A 17,352-nucleotide genomic window follows, 5' to 3' on the forward strand; every position below is an offset into this window, starting at 1 on the left:
GCCAAGCCATGTCAAGTCAGGGCGGTTTTTTTTTTGTCCGACCAACATAAGCCGGGCCGGGACGCGCGCTGAATCGGTTGGACTTTTATGCAGTTCCAAGAAACACATTCGCATTCAAGCGGAACGTGGCCGTCTAGACTTGGTTACTGGCAGCTCCAGAACGTGGGCTTTTTGAGCTCCGCAGTGTCGGTGGCGGTGGGTGCAAGCTCACCCTTGAATGGTGGGCCCTGGCTAGATTATATGCCACGCCAACATAAAGGCAATAAGCAGAATCGGACAGTTCGTAACCGGATTGAAAACTGTACATCTGAGTAAATTTTGGCCAACTTTGGTGCGTGTTGGTAGGTGTAGGCCTTAGCTGCTACTTCTGCTGCTTGCGTCAGGAGCGGCATTTTGAAGCGATGCAGTTTCTTTGCCCAGAGAGAGTAGCATACACAACACAGTACACAAAAAGCTGAACAGCAATGAAACAAGCGTACGAAAACAGCTCACATAACGCATCGTAAACGAACAAGCGCGACCGTTAATGGAGTTCTTCTCCATTTCGGATTTTTAGCCGGCTGGAGAGAGAGAGAAGAAAAAAAAAACACATGGAAACTTGAGATCCACGCGTACCGAAAGCGTAAGGAGCGTGCTGGTGAAGCTTCCATTACGCGACGCGCTTGCGCAAGGAAACCGTGTTCACGCGGCCAATCTCTTCGGCGACACAAAGGTAACAAAACTCACCCCCCCTCCTCTGTTGCATCGGTTTCTTGGTGGGATGATGCGGTTGACCGCAGCAGCATCTAAAAGCCTGCAACAGAAACTTCTCTAGCATGGCTTCCCTCTTCCTGCTGCTGTTCTAGAGCGCGGTGGCCGGAGTAAGCTTTTTTGCTATTTTTATACACCCGTTTCTAAGAGCCCGTGAGCTTCGGGTGGTTACGTGAAGCACCGGTAAACAAAGTGACCTAACCTGTTGCGACGGGGCTAACATAGAAACAGGTTAGAAATTGTGGCGAGAAAAAAAAACGGCAAGGCGCAAGTGTCTAGGAAATTGATACGCTGGAACCGATGACGATTAATATTTCACATCTGAATGGTAAATCAATTTATAATGCAGTGTCACAAAACGCCTACAGGAAAGTAAACCTGTTAGTTATCGGTTTTCGATGTACAATTTTTCTTCCATCGGAATCAATTTGTGTTATGTGTATGATTGGTTATTATTTAAATTAATGATCAATATTAAGCGTATCATAGGCATATCTGCCTTTACCGACTGATTTATATTGACGCTGGAACGCACATGACTGCGGCTAATAAAATAGTATCATCGATAACGCACGACGCAACGAATACAATTGGCGTAAGTTCAAATCTCATCTACGCTGTGGTCTCTCGTAAGACACAATGTCGCTTTTTCAGATATGGGGGGACAATCCAGTTACAGGTTTAAAAGGAAAAATGTGTCACCATTCATCTACAAAGCAAAGTAGAGTGCCCCAGGTGGTGGGTGGCTCTGTGTCATATTCCCTATTTGCATATCACACTGTGTCCAATAATTTCATAACAACCGCTCTTTGTTCCTTTTTCGTTATGATTTGTTCCCAATCCGGTTAAATGGATTTTTTGGTTCTTAATCTCACTCCACCACATCGACATAAGGTGAAAAAAAAACAACCCCGGTGGAGGAAGCCGAAAAAACAAGCCACCACCCACCCACAACAACCGATATTCGTAGTAAGTCATAAATTATGAAACATACCGGGATTTTTTTTTCACATGAGCCAATCGTACCAGCCTTCTGCCGATAAAAAAAGGCATACACGGTATGTTTCCGCCGCGATACTAGAACGTATTTAGAGGAAAAGAAAAACAACACACTGTACGTTGTGCTATCGAAATGAAATACGGCCCAAAAGCTACGGGTGCCAAAGGTTTGGCGTGTGAGCATAAATCAGTGCCCCTTCACTGCTACATAGAGCACGCCCGGGAAAGCAGTTGATGAAGGGGTCGACGACGTCACATTCGTCGGGGACTCTTCCTTCGCGGGACGTCTTTTATGCTGTTTCCGCTGTGTTTCGGACCACAATGACGTAATTAGCTGATTAAATGGGGCGCCGCTTGGGAACGGAAAACGGAACACCATCTCCGCCAGGTAGTGGAACAAAAAAAAAAAGGCAGAACAAGACGTGAAAATACTTTAATTGCGTGTTGAAATGTTTACAGTCGTATTCGGCTTTTTGTATCTCCCATCAGATTGGAAATCATTTAAATTCAAAACAAATATTTTACAGAAAAATATTTAAAAAAAAACGTAGCTTGTCTTTTATAAAGTTCCAAGTAATAACGAATTCGAACCAAGCGTGGATGTCACGCTTTTCAATGGCTACTAGCAACGCTAGAGCGGGACAGCCTGGTGGCTTAATGGTAGAGGCTTCTATCTCATCCGGTAGGACCGAGCATCAAATCTAATTGGGGACTACGCGCCAGTAAAATTATAATGAGCCCGAAATGCTGAACAAACCATCCTTCTGAGGATATATATTGTGACACAGTAAAAGAACAAATGACGTTCCATCAACTGTAAAATCAATTTCCTTCTAGGGCGGCAGGGTTTTTATCATAATTTTAACAAGCCCTACCCTCTTATTAATTGATCCACAAATAAGTAGCTTCACATGTTTGTACATCGCGAAACGTATACAAATCAAATCAACCAACCAAACAGCAAAACAAATCAAACGCATCCGTGTCAAAATTGGAATAACATTTATACGAAATCAAATGCAAAAATCACATCCCGAACTCGAGCATTGGTGCTGGTTTTCAATGCATAAATAACACATTGTAAGTTTGATAACATCACTACCTTGGAGCACCACCATCACCACCCCAAACCACACACATCATTGCCATTTGTTTATCGCTGATGCACTTTTTTGCACTTCAAAACGTGCAGCGTGACCGACCACGACGACCAAGCGAAAGCTAAACAGAACTGCTGGTTCCGCCAGTAACGTACGTTTCGTTTGGTTTATTTATTTTCTAGCGCTCGTTTTAAGTACACAAACACTGCACGAGTGAGGTGGCGCCGGCAATTGCTAGCACACAGGACGTGCCTCTGCCTGTTGCTACGAATGCGCCAACCTTACAAAGGCCGGTTTTTTTTATTATTTTGTCAATGTGTGTAAAGCTATTATGAATGCATGGTTGTTGTGGTTCCTCCTTTTTTGTATTTGCTCCCCCTCTTTGCACATTGCTTGTAACTTAATAGAGACAATTATCTGCCCACCAGATTCATCTTAAATAAATGGACAACTTTCTTTCGCTCCTCTTAAGCACGTTAAATAATTATTGGCCCGGCGGCTGGCGGCTTCTTTCTGCGGCCCCGATTTGGTAGCCGTTGTTTATTTTACATTAGTCGCGATTTTATCGGATCGACAAGGCCGCTGTGGTTCGCGTATAAACACACCAAAGTCAGCAGGTTAGTCTGGTGGAACACGTTGCTTACGCAATTCAACAGCAAAAGCAAGAAAAAAAAACAGAGCGAGGAAAAAACGCGCTCCAACACAGATAACGCGAGAGCTGTTTTGCTGTTCCTTCCTGCCTGAAAGCAGGCGACTTTCACATCGTCCGCCCTTTTTTTGCTGGGTGAGTAAAAGGGGGGTTTGCTTTAGTAAGATAAGCAGCGCCCAAAGTCATCGAAGCAATAGGGCATTATAATTAATATCGAACACATAATTACGATTAAGGCGGAAGAGGGCAACAAACAACTTCATCATCGCTCCATCTCCAGAGGGCCGTACAATCCATGAGGTGGAGGGAAAAGTCCAAATGAACGTGACGCAGTGGGAAATCCTGGTTGTGGGACACAGTTTTCATACAAACAAGTAATCGAAATCGAAAAAAGCGCTTTATGTTACAACCTTCAAACACACATGGCTTACAGGGTTTTCCAGATGAACTAATGACGTCCAGGAAATTGTTGGACTCTTTTACGTATCACATATTAAAGTAGAACTTGACTCTTTTGCTATTTCTCAATACCTTGCAAGATCCAGAAGCTGAAGATCCTTTTTTGCCTTTCTAAAACAATGGGGCTTCAGCCTCGAAGTTACTGAATAAATCGCTTCAGGTATCTCTACCTTGAAAAAAAAAACTCAATAGTGCGACAGGTTCCAGTTGACCCTGAAAATGAGGTCTACAATGACTTAAGACAGTTTATTTTACATACAAACTGACAGGCAAGACTAGCCTTAGTCACAAGCGAAAGATTTTTTTTAGAGTCCTAAGTCCTAAAATGAATTCGAGCAAATGCTTCGCAATAGAAAATCTAAACCAGCGATTTTAACGATTTTTCTTTGGCAAAATAATCTCAGTTTAAAGACACTCTATAATGTAGTCAGGAGATTTTGAAGACTTTTTTAATATGCAATGATTAATTCTTCTAAATTCTAGATTTATTCAGTAAGCCAATAAAGCATTAAAGTAATAAATTTGAGTTAATTGGTCGGTCGACGGAAGCAGCAGCAAATTATTATTTAAACAACTGTAGGAATAACAAACCCCAATGATACACTTGTTTCTGAACAGAGTCCAAAAGCTGCTCAGTACATGGTCTATTCATTTTGAAAACCCTGCAGGCGCTCCCTTCTGATTGTTCGCATTCTACAGAAAATGAGAACTAGACTACTGTTTTACTATCGTACAATGACCTTTCGCTTTTCATTTCTTCCTCCCAGTCAATGAAGCCCGACACATTGTTGCATACGCGACAATGTCGATCATTTCAGTCTCAACACACACACACACACCAGCTCCGCAGGAAAGCATGAGAGGTCGTAAAGATTAATTACTTATGCTGATCCGACGCAGTCTGTCTTTCCAGTAGCGTTCGTTGTGTTTTTTTTTTCTCGCCGTTGCCTACTTTGACCCACTGCAGGGAACACTTCCTATTTGGAAGTTCCACGTGTGTTCCACTTCTTCGTCAATACGATGATCGAACTAAATGAAGAAGCAAAACCACCAGGGTGGCGCACACACCACACATCGGCTCCACAGTCGGTAGATTGGCCTCATTTTTTGGCTGACCGTGAGGTGATTGTTTCCCTCTTTCTCTTCTGCGCCGGAAAATTAATCCCTACATAGAACCAAAGGTAGTCAACTAACGCTGTAGGGGTCGTGGATTTGGTATAGGATTGTCCTTCAGTAGGACGGACCAAAGAAAAAACAGTCTTTCAACACTGTTTTGACCAGTGGTCATATGAAAAATGAGGAAACAAATAATCTCACTGCTGCATACGCACAGTACAGGAAGTACCGCCTGATAGGGAGGCGAATCGAAACTAGGCGTTGGATGATGATCATGGGTGGTGGTATTGATGGCCTGTCTATTCTTCTTCCATTTTGCTTCATTTTTTTTGCGCGCGTCTCTGTTTTAATCAAGAAACAAGGAAGTAGGGCGCAACTTATTGGTGATATAGGTACGAGGTCAATTGCGACTCACATAAAAAACGCGCACACACACACAGACACTTCAAGGGGATGATCCTCCATGCGTGACGCTATGGCTTTTGGCTAGAGTACGAGGTCAGTTGAACCGGTAGTGTTGCATTATCGGTTTTTTATTGAAACGTTTTCTTATTCTCCGAATTTTAGTAGATTGGAAGACTCAGGACCAATTGAAATGTATAGCCGGAAGTGCAATTTCGTATGATTAAATCGAATGTAAGTCGTAGAGCTCGATCTTTAAACTCTTGTACCTAAAGTTGAAAAACCTGGAGCTGAACATTTACTTACGCCGCTAGGACAAGGTCTCTACCGAAAACTGACAGGGTCCTTGTCCCAGAGACGTATGGAGCTTGGAAAATTGAAAGCCCCTTTTAGCCACCCTTGAGAATAGAAAATGGAAACAGCATCGGCAGGATTCTTGAGCCCATCTATGTGGAGGAGCATTGGAAGAGCTACAATACAGATAAAACATTGGAAGATCTCCGCTATAGTGACGAGCATTGATTTGCAAAATGATCTCATCATTGTGAGACCTGACAGGCTTCTTGGTTGACTGGTCATGTCATGAGAATAGCACCAGTCGACCCAGTTCTTAAAGTCCTATGGATAGAGACTCAAATCGCAATATAGCTGATGGTGTTACTGAGGGACATCGCATCGACAGGAGGCTTGAGGACTTCTGCAGCAGACCAAGTCCGCAAAGCGGTTGAAGTAGTCAGTCAAATAACGATTAGAATTTCTGAATGAGTTGACCGAATTAATTTATATTCGCCAACATAATACCCAACATTGGCTAAAAAGCCATAAAAATTCTACCAGCTTCAACTGCAACCGTTAATTAATGCAACCGATTTGCTCATAATTTGTTTTAACCCAATTAATAAAATGTTGCAAATGCCGCTACCCTTTGCCAAAAGCCAAACGTACACACACCACACCAACCAACCAACACACATCTGGCTTCCGACAGTTCCAACAGCGCCCAGATAACTGACACAATCACCTCTTCGCGAAAAGTGATTGCTCGCTGGCGCCCTACCGGTGGGTGAAGATTGGGATGGGTTACCTGCTGACCATGATGATGCCAGAGTATCACATATTTGACGTCATACCCGTGCAGCCAGTCCGCCGGCACGAGCTCGAACTCAAATATCGCACTAGCGGCAAGAAGCTCATTTTATGATGAACATTTTGCGGTGCAAAACGTCAGGCAAAGCCGGGGTGTCTTTGGGGTTGAGAGGGTGGTAAAAGCGTATTCACGTTTCAAACACGCTGTTAACATAGTGTGGCCGTGTGTGTGTGTGTATCTGCATGATGGAAAAGGAAAACCTGAAGCTGGGGCCGAAAAACAGAGATGGCGCACTATTTTCAACAAAATAAAGTTAAACGCGCGATCGTTCTATTCCGCCGATGCGGACCAAAACGGAAACACATCAAAAGCGCTCTCGCAGCAGCACCATCGTTTTGCTCTCGTTCTCACATGCCTGTTTTTTTTTCTTCTAACAAGCAGGATCATAGCTAACCACAATACCCACACACACACACGCGCGCATATCGGGTTGACCGTTAGCATGAGCATGAACCCGTGAGTTTTCCGCTGACGTCAAAGGAGAAAATAGCGTCGTAAAATAAACCTCACACCCAGGCTGCTGGGTGGTGAAAAACAATACACCCAACCACCACGCCCCCCGCTAACCTACCCTACCTACCCTAGCCGCAACCCCAAAGCATAACGAACACACACGAAAGCGGCGCCGGGGTTTTCTCGGCGTTGGAAAATGGAACCGATGCACAATCAACCGAGAGCTACCGGGAGAACCTCAAGTATCCCCAATGAAGAAGCCAAACCAGCACGCACACACACACACATACAACCGAAAAGGACGACTGTTTTCTAATCTCCCACTGTGCCAGCAGCAGCACACAGAGTTGCATCGTAGCTGTCGTCATTGCGAAAATGCTCTTCTCTTGCTACGGCACACTCTCGCCGGTTGAGGTGCTGTTTGCCAGCAGAAAATGCTAAGAGTACTGACGGAGTAGGTACAACATCTTCGTTTTTTGATTTGGTTGATCACGAGAGCAAGAATCAGGGTTGGTGGTGGTGGATAACAGCGGGATGCTGTAACGAGCGAAAAGTGATAGAATCTGTACAATTTGCTTGGCCGAGCACTCGGTACAAATTGCACCGATGGTAATCCAACCCGGCTTCCGTCCACTTGAATGCGACGGTTAATTAACGACTATTTAAAGCGATATTTTAATTCCGAAGGGCACGGACTCGGGATTTCTCCGCAGACGCTCTCTCATTCTCTGTCTGTCGGTGAGTGTCAGGGAGTGTGCACCCTGTGGCATAATTAATGACGAATCTGGCTCATTTGCCAAAGTGGAGAGATTCGCAACGGCGCCCCATCCGAGAAAGATTTGTTGATTAATCTCGTCTTATGATTTATCGTGTTTCGCTGCTTGATTAAGGGGGGTTTTATGGCACCCTAAATACATAATTCCATTTTCGGGTTTGAAATGAGAATTTATGATATCTTTTTAATGAATCTAGCGCATTAAGTGTATTTAATTCTAAAATATCCTGAAATGCCATACAAACGCATGGAACTTTGTCATATTTAAAATCTCACCATCGTGCAGCGAATTAGACACGCCAGGCTTCGGTGGGCTGGCCACGTCATGAGAATGACACCGGACGACCCAGCCCGTGAAGTCTTTTTAGGCCGTCCACAGGGACAGAGGAGGCGTGGTAGGCCCAACCTAAGATGGAGTGATGGCGTTCATACGTCCACCAGAACGGCCGTCATAATCGATTGGCAGACGAAAGCGCTGGACCGTGAGCGTTATGCGATATTATAGCAAGCAGTCGGATAAGAATTCCTTGCTGCTGGTCCAGACGGGATTCGACGCCCGGGCCTGCCAGGGGAAAACCTCGATTTTAATGACTATTTTGTTTGTTTCAAATCCCAAAAAAGAGCTAATATTCTCACCGCTACATACCTATGGCTTAGTGTAGAACCTTTATATCCTTTTACCATTCTTAATCTTGAGATAATCTGACCTTCAATTCACTACTCTCTAACTGCTTAACTAATTGATAGACGATGGGATGAATGATACAAGTTCTGAAGATTAAGTGTTAAACCTTAATGCCCCAATGATTTTCATATTTTAATAAGTTCATTCTATTGTTCTCCAATTTTCAATATCAAATTAGAACCTATCTATATTGCATTATCTTGTATTTTATTGAGCTATTTGAGTTGAGACGACTGAAATTCTTAAATTGACCCGAACAGATGGACGCCAACAGCCGGTAAATGCTTAACGCTGTAGCTAGTCCATCTCCGTTTGGATGGCCATCCGCTATATACGCGTCCCACATACGTACCAAAAAAAAGCAGTATGTTTACCCTATGAACCGCAAGCATTAGCATACGTTTATGCAACCGGACAGCGGAAAACGGCTAGCAAAAAGAACAAAGCGCGATTTGCTTTTCTAAACGCCACAAATGTTGCCTCGCTCCCCGGTATCCCCTTCCTTCGCTCAATAATCTATCATTCCTTGCAGGAAGGCGATTTCGTTTCGCTGTTTCTTCACATTCGATGATGATGATGATAACCGTCAGCGGACGTTGTCGGTCCGTTAGACGTCTTCTTTGGTTGCCGTATTCTGAAGGGAAAAAACGCTCCAAGCAGACACAATAGACACCGGAAGATGGTCGAAAAGTGCGCAAGTGGCGTCCGTTCGACACACACACACACATACGTAGGGGGAAAACGAACGTCAGAAATGGTTCTTCTTGCATTAGGGGCAAAAAGCAGTTCATTCGCCCGGTACAATTCGATCAAGCGCAACACCAACTTCTCTCTCTCTCCCTCCCTTCGTTTCCCTCCGTTTTATTTAGCTGCTGGGGAGGGAGCTTCGTAAGAGTGTAGTGCGTTCTTGGGTAAAATGTGAGAAAAACTGCCCAAATGTGGTACACACATACGATCCACATGAGTTCACACACACGCACGCACGAAGCCATCGTTTGTGCCAAGGGAGAACCGGAGGAAAAGAATTGAAAAGCCATGAAGCAGCATAAAAAGGGAGCTTCATCGTGTATGTGTGTGTGCGTTCTAAAAGTTGGAAAGGTTGGAAACAACACAACAGCGAATACGATGGATGATAATGTGCTGTCGGTTTGAACCGCTTGTTGCTTGAAACGTACACCACCCCCGGAAGGAGCCGTTTTTTTTGGTTTTTCTACCCCTCTGTTTTCTTTTTGTTTTCCTTCGATTTCGTGGGCTACAACAACATACCCACGTACACACGTACCGACGAAGCTTTACGGCAGGTTGATTGATGAGAATGTTGAAAAGTTTCCACGCATCACACCTTTACCAATTTACACAGCTTGAGAACTGAACAAATAGACATACTTGGTGGGATCCAATTTAAGTTTGGTATTATGAGCCAATACGCTCTGACTGATTGGTTCTTGTAGATCTGGGCTCGGATTCAAAAGTTTTGTAAGCCTTAGTATGAGACATAAAATTTTCTTTCTGTTTGACGACTGTTTGCAGAATGCACAACAGTTCTCGAACGATAAAACAAAGCTCTAGTTATCGATCAAATTCGGTACTTTCATGGGTAGGGATGCTGGTGTCAGAGTTCAGAGTATTGCCAACCACCTGTCAAATTGTGTCCCTATTTCGATTTTCCAGGATGGAAATCGATCATTTCAATGTCTGAGAAATTGTAGACCAATAAGTAGATTTTCCCGTTTGGAGTTTGGAGACAAGACAAGACTTTGGTACTTAAGTAGCTCATAGTATAGGATTTTTGGAAGGTCCCACCAGATGCAGAACATTACCATTTTCACATAAAAGTTTGAGCTAGGTAGGTTGAGCATTTCGCTTATTGAAACCATTTTGTTTGATGGGAAGATTGTGTGAAGACTCGGTTGGACATCAAGACATATTTAGAGGAATCTTATAGATCACTTAGTAATATTAAACTTAATATTATTTCATTGATAAACACTCAGATATTTTAATTTTTGTATCGCTTCTAAACCCAACAACGAAATCATCCTTTTGAACCACAATAACTTTTTTTGAAATTTCTAAGACATAAAGATGTCGTAGCAAACACCTCCATACAAACACACGGGTAAAATGAAGACATTAAAATATCAATCCCACCCAACCCAATTCTCAAGGATTGCGACAACTGTGCATCAAATCGGAATGGTGTGAAATGTAGGTCGGGACGTTTTCCCGTGTGTGTGTGACCGATGACGAATCGTATTTTCGGTACGAGATTTTTCCGCCTGCGTTCTACACCGGCTGAGAGTTGCCACAAGCCGGCCAACCAGCCGACGGTGATGTAACAACATACACGCCCTATGGTCCTGCATCCGACCAGAGCGAGCGTTTGCGAACCGGGGTAGTTTAGCAGCTGTTGCTACCTCTGACTTGATTTGTCGGTTAAGGCACTTTAACCGGTTCGGTATAAAGCTGCTGGCTACTTTCGTGCATTATCAAAATAATAAAACATTTTCTTAAAATGTGTTTTCATTTTTTGTTCAATAGTAATTCCAAATCGAATGAACCTATTTCAAAAGGTTAGTGCCATTTTAGGGAACTCTTATCAGCTTCTTATCAGTTACAAATATGTCTTGGTAAAATTGAAGTGATCGAATGCCAAATTACAGCAGTTTTATAACCATCCATGAGCAGTTGAATATAACTGGAAGAAATTCCAATAATCTATAATCAACTTAACCAACAACAAGTAGGTGTTTAAGCCTTAAACAGTTATAACACTATCAAGTTAGCTTAATACTAACATGAATCGTCTTAAAGCTGATAAACATAATTCACTGCTTGTATGGTCTTTCTCGTCTCGTAATGATTCATCGCATTTGCCTAGGTAGTTAAGGGACCTACGCCACGATCGCCTTATTTGTACCGATTAAAACACAACGCGCTGACTAGAGACTAGCGAGCGATAGACAGGACGGATGATGAAGCGGTTTTAAAAAACATTGCCGCCCGTTTGTTGACACATGTCTGAAGCCGCCCTATACGCAACCAAAATTCTCCGCGGACCACACGAGAGAAATCCCACATGGAGATGATGATGCGTCCAGAGATGTGTATTTGGGGGAAATGTTTCCCCGACAGTTGGGAACATGTGGGCGTAAGCGATATTCCTTTGGTGACCTCTTTCCCTACAACCATACGCATTCAAAAAAAAAAGGGTAGCAAAGGATTTTAATTTTCACACGCAACAACTCTTTTCTCTCCTTAGCTGGAAGTTACCATGGGAAAATGTTGGTCCCCTTTTTTGTGACACAAACAGTGATTATTTGTGGCGTCTGTCCCATGATCTTATGAGTTCTTTGCAAACTTAGGCAGGATTAAACTTCTACCAAATGCTAATATGGATTAATCCATGTTTAACCCAATAGCCAAGAAATGACAATCTTTTTTACGTTGGAAATAACTTGATTCACAAGGCCTTTTGGCAAAGATCATCCCTAGGGGTACTGTAAGACATTTTCACTAGGGTATTACTTCAGCCATGAGAGTTGTAGACGTTTTATATCCCGGAGAACATATCTCAGTAGTCTGGTGTCTTAGCTTCACAATCACCACCAATTATTGTTGGAACTAATGAGGATTTTCCAGTGTGCAATTGTGAAAGATGGCACCCTTAGATACCTGCAGTACCAACTCAATCAACTTGCAATGCAAAATAAGAGCAACTTTACCTTCCTAAAATGAAACTAAGGCATGCAATATAAAGTCAACCAATAAACAATATATTTACCTGTACAAATTTCGCTGCTACTCTCCAACAGACCGACGCCCCGTCGTTTCGTACGTGCAAACTATCTGTTGCTCCAGTTTTCGATGCGATTTTTTTTTTTTCGGGTGTGCATTTGAATTGCAGATTTTGCCTTGCAGCACTGAAAACGCCGTCTCACACACACACACAAACAGGCACACACGTTGAGCGGTATCGTTGCCGTTTGTTATTGCTCGCTGATTGCAGTAGGTCTAGAGATTTTCCGCAGACAAAACCTTTTTCTCTCGCTTTCACACGGCTACCTGATTAAGATGTTTTTTCACAGCACGCCGGATTGTGCGCCCCCTTAGCTTACTTGACTCAGTACTGTACACATCAAGGTTCAGGCGCCCAGGTAGTGAACGACAACATCTTCGCTCGGTGTCATCAAATGGCAGTAGTTCACACGATGAGTCTGGTGAGCATCGGAGTACGCGAAAGATGCAAATGTGAAATCTAATCTTAAAATGTTTTCTTCCATAAACACGCACACACTCACACACTGTCATACTGATGGAGCCTAGTTTTGGCGTGCAGTGAGTAAGTCTACCCTTCGCATTGGTGTTGGTTGTTTTTGTTGCATTACGTTCGAATTTGGTTGAAGTGCATTAAGGTTTTCTTCCGTCTTTCGTGTGGTTGATCGTTATACGAGACGCCCTCGTTTGCTCGTTCCCTCTTGGTGGCGTCTTCCTGTGAGTCAGAGACGATTACTTAGGGGGCTGTTTTCACACCTTTCAAAAAGCAAGCTTCTATGTAAGTCAATACGCATACATAGACACAAAAACAGTCTTGTTTTTTTCTCTTTAGACTAAAAAGAAATGCAGCAACCCCCGGTCACAGGCGCCTGATCATACGCACACAAACACACACACAGAGGGTGGTAAAACAAACAGGAAAGATGACAGGAAGAGCAAACTCAATTCCTCGATTATTGCACACAACTTACTAGGCGTTGAAGCATACTATGAAATTTAAACCAATTTAAAGAATTTTTTTTGTTTCAAATGGAAAACAAAACGTGTCTATCTATCATGAATTGATAGTGAGCAAACAATTTCCCACTTGTGCCATTTATTACAAGAAACAATAAAAACCAGAACCAGAGCTAGCTTATCTGCGCCCTCTATCGATTTGGCGAAAGAAACAATGAGAGTGATAGAGAGAGAGAGAGAACGAGCGAAAACTCAAGAGAAGAAGCAGAATAACAAAAAAAACATTCTGCCGTTTCGATGACGACAGCGCACGAATCCGTTGTGGGAACTGGGGAGCTGTCAAATCAGCTAGCAAGAGTGAGACTTTTTCAACTTTTCTGCTGTTATGTTGGGAAGGATCGGGTATCGAATCCCATCCGGAACTATTATCCCTTTACGGATATTATCAAGTCAAGGAAGCCAGAAACGGCAGGCAAACACCTTCCGTGGTTGTAGAGCTCTACAGTCAATGATGAAGACTCCTGTTGTTTGGGTTTTGTCATTTGTTCTTCCTCTGCGTCTGTATGTATGTTGCTTTTGCTCTTGGTCTAAAATATGTTTTCGCAACAATTTTTGCGCTGTTCGCGCGGCAATTAGTCATGGCTTTACTCGCAGGTGGGCTGCTGCTGCTGCCAAACACCTTTCCCCATTCTCTTCATCAGCAGCTTCCCTAAATTATGCGTATGTTTTCTTCCCCCCACACAACGGCCCTGTGCGTGTGTGTGTGTGCCCAGAGCATATGCTGTTGAATCCTGCACAAAACCAACACACACACACACACATCGGCGAGCGAGTTGACCGGGGTTAAAGTCACTATAGGCGCATACACACACTCAGATCTATGCTGTACCTTCCTGTGTGAGAGTGAGACGAGAGAAGAGAGATGAAGAGAGAAAAAAGATGTGGTGTGTGTGTTTTGTTCCCTTTCTCTACACCCTTTTCTTCATCCAGACCCTTGAAATACTGGTTCTTCTTCGCATTATTTTTTCTCCTTGGATTTACTTCTTCGCTCTAGACTTCAGCTCGCTAGGCCCGTCCTTTAACATCGTGCGCTCATGCGGTTGTGTGTGTGTGTGTGTTGTGACATCAACTGATGCCCCGGACATCTCACACCTCGGGAATCAGCAGCAGCAGCAGCAGCAGTGGTTGCATTGAGCTGTTTTTCTTCCATCAAGCAGCAAAAACATACACACATCCACACACTCACACACGGATCGAAGCAACCACTCGAAACAAATAATCCCTCAGCTAGCTGTGCTGAGTTAAGGTAGGAACGCGAAAAAATAGAACGCTAAGCAGGCCGCGTTATTCACGCACGAGCTGTCACAATCCCGCACACACGCACACACTGGCACCGCCGAAGCATATTACATTTCACTACTTTGCAAGCAGCAGCAAAAAGCCGTGACTTTCCAAGCAAAATGTTGCCCCGAAACGAGATCGATTTTGCATTTCTGCTCTCATCCGTTCTCCCTCTCTATCGTTCGCTCGTTCGTTTGCTCTCCCTGTCTCACACACACGCGCATTTACTGCCCAACCAGCCCCTTTTCTGCACACGTCACACGTACGTCACACTTACACCCTACACACTCTCGCACACAGGGCAGCAGCAGATGCGAGAGTGTAAAGGAGATCTAATTTTCACCTATTTTTTTGCATATTTCATGTGCATTTTTTTCGTTTTAATGCTTTTCATTCATTTGCTTCAACACAGCAGAACCCTCTCTCGATTTCACGCACACACACTAGACATCGCGCGAGATGCACACACACAAGCACTCACAATTTTCATTGCAAACTGCTCTTCCTTCACACACGCTCATTTCGCTTCGGTTCTCTTCTTGCCCGCTGTTTCGGTTGTTTTCCACCGTTTCGTTGTTCACCTGAGCGCTCTTATTCTTATTTTTGTAGCTCCAACATATGCACACACACATTCACACATACGTACGCACGCACCGTTGCCTTTCACCGCCAGCAGTGCTGCTCCCAACATACAACCTCCGCACGATGAGAAACGGAGACGATGACTGTGTTTGTGTGTGTGTGTTTTTGTGTGTGCAGCAGCTTCAAGCGCAACAGAGAGCGAGACGGACGAAAAAAAAACCCGTCTCAAGGAAGATGGGGATGAAAATTATCCGAACCCGAGAAAACGCACTTCACCTTTTATACTTGGAACCGGGGAAAAGCCACTCGATGAAATAGGAACGCTTGCAGAAGTTTATCACCCGCGAGGGCGAGCGAATTTTCGACCGTGGAAAAGCGGTGGCGGCAATTTGGTTCCATTTATGGGCGCATCGGTGAAAGAAAACGTCGTCGTTTCGGCCTGATTCCTTTGCACTAACACACATACACATATACACGCGACTGCACACAGGTATACACGGGGAATGGATTTTTCCCTTTTGGCTGCGCTATCTGCAGGACTTTTACCAATATCAAAAGGATATTATGCTTGGTCTACTGCGATTCGGCACCGTTGGCCATTTTCACACTCCAAAGCCTGCTGCAGAATGAGTTTTTTTTCTCCAATCCTGAACCGCTTTGGAAAATACTAATAACTCACACTAGCGCCACATCGACCACGGAACGAGGGCGCAACCAACAAACACACAAGCCCGCCGCCGTCGTCGTCGTTGCCGTTTGGGCCGCAAGGAAATGAATGGACACGAGCGAGAATGGATGAGAATGGGTTTGCGCGAATATTGAGCACCGCAAGATGAAGAACACCGCGGTAACAAACAGCGAAAAGACTTCGCAGGAAGCAGCAGCCACCGGAGACAAGAGCACTAGAGCGAGCGAGACGTGGTACAGCCAACAAGGGTAGGCTCGATCGAGATGGACGATGAAGAAAGCCTGCGGGAATTTGTTACTTTGCTTTAACCCAAAATGCACACACACACCCGTTGTGAGATGGCCCCCGGGCCAAGCAAGATATCGCAGTTGAGTATTAACCTGCCCGTTCGGAAAATTCGCCGTACGACGCGTGAAAATTACGCACGAGCCTGCCACTGAATGTTAACACCGTGAACACGAAAAACTGTCTCGCTGCAGCCGTCGGCCAGAAGTAGACATTTTGTTTTCACCGTTATCGAGTGGATCGTGTCGATCGGCTCACTCTTGCCCGGTGTGAAAGAGAGCAAAGTATATGTCGTGTGACGGTGACAGCTGCTGTCAAAAGGTGAGATGTCAGACGAAAGGGCCTGTTTGAGTTTACAGTGTGAGTGGAAAGAAAAGCCTTTTGAGTTGTTTTTTGCGTTTGTTTTGTGGTTATTTTTAGATAAATCTAATAATTTGCGTTAGGGAAAACATTCTCTAAATTAAATTTATGAAATTGTGCATGTGCATCAACTCAAATTAGTAATAATTGTCAGCTTTTTTTGACTCATTCTCCATTTGGTAGTGAGAAGTGAGATGAGCCAGTGAGAGGTGCCTAGTGAGTAGATGCTGAAACAGACTGTGAGCGTTTAAAACGACCGATAATGAAAATTGCTTTGGACGTTGTGTTCAACAATTGCCATATCATTCCCCATAATTGAAGATTTGAATATGAAAACTACAAAAATACATTTCATTGATTTTATACATCCTTTCACACTTAGTTTTATTGATAATTTTATTGCAACCTGTTTTTTAAGGATTTTTTCATCCTACTGAAGAGATAATTAAGAGCTTTGAAAGGAACTGACGATACGTTTATGAACTTAATAGTACTCTGAACCGCAAACGTCCTTACCTTTGTTGCGGTAATTTGTGCGGTGGCTTGCAAGGTGGGCTTGCTAACAGATATTTGGACGCCGTGTACGTATTGAGTCAGAATAGGCTAGCAAGGGTCTGAGTTATCCTTCAAGAAGCTTCGGATCTACATCTTGGAAGGACTCATTGCCCACCAGGGAGGAAGGTGCTCGCCAGCAACCTGATCGACACAGGCCCTAGAGAAGAGCACAGCCAGATATATTGAGGCTACACCAAGTAGAGACGAACCATACGGATGCAGCAATGGGTCGAAGTATGTAGTTCTGGAACGAGTTTCCTGGAACAGGGTTG

The 17,352-nt window shown here is 43.9% G+C and overlaps 1 protein-coding gene across 1 annotated transcript in view; it reads right to left on the minus strand.

Moving 5' to 3' along the window:
* LOC118503953 overlaps nt 1-16,410 on the minus strand; it is a 66,205-nt gene extending 49,795 nt beyond the window's left edge. Inside the window, exon 1 of the mRNA XM_036037838.1 lies at nt 16,261-16,410. The gene's annotated coding sequence lies outside the window, so the exon portion shown is untranslated. The remainder of the gene's footprint in view (nt 1-16,260) is intronic.
* Between the last annotated feature and the right edge of the window lie 942 nt (nt 16,411-17,352).

This window comes from Anopheles stephensi, chromosome 2 (genome assembly GCF_013141755.1).
Source record: "Anopheles stephensi strain Indian chromosome 2, UCI_ANSTEP_V1.0, whole genome shotgun sequence".
NCBI lineage: Eukaryota > Metazoa > Arthropoda > Insecta > Diptera > Culicidae > Anopheles > Anopheles stephensi.